Genomic DNA, 672 nt, shown 5'->3' on the forward strand with positions numbered 1-672 from the left:
AAAGAGTGAGGTGTTTGTATTTGAGGGACTTTAGCGTAATTGAGATATACATGGTCAATAGTGTGTGCACTCATGGTTGATCAATTTGTTTCACAGTTTGGACTATAAGATAACGATACTTTTGAACATGCGTGATATACCTTGATGTACTAGAATTACAAACCTAAGATTGGAATTTTGTAATTCGACTCCATCATTAGCTTTTGTAATTCATTTAAACAGAGGTACATTTTTAAGCCGGGATTTCGTGATTTCAAATTCATATATCAAACCTAGAGATATACACATACGGGCATGTTCAAACTTTATAAACATCCACTTTATTCATACACATACACAATTTTGCTTTTGTCATCATATTTAGGATAAACACATTTGGAAATTTCATTTGAATTAGACGGTATGATGGTATTTGCTTGTAGTAGATCAATGATCCATATTTGAATTGAATGGACAATCTAAGTTTCGAGTTGGAGACATTGATTTTCAAAATTTGCACTTTTTTTTGCGTGCAAAACAAACAAATTTTCGGCCATGATATCATAGTCGGCCGTACAAGAGCAGAATATAATTTCAGGCGCCAAAAGCTTTCAAACTTTCCGCTCACATCGAAATATCTCGCACCCGAAAGTTTAGTCCCGCGATACTCCTATTTTACCCCTGCCACATGAA

The sequence above is a fragment of the Triticum aestivum genome, chromosome 6B, assembly GCF_018294505.1.
Source record: "Triticum aestivum cultivar Chinese Spring chromosome 6B, IWGSC CS RefSeq v2.1, whole genome shotgun sequence".
NCBI lineage: Eukaryota > Viridiplantae > Streptophyta > Magnoliopsida > Poales > Poaceae > Triticum > Triticum aestivum.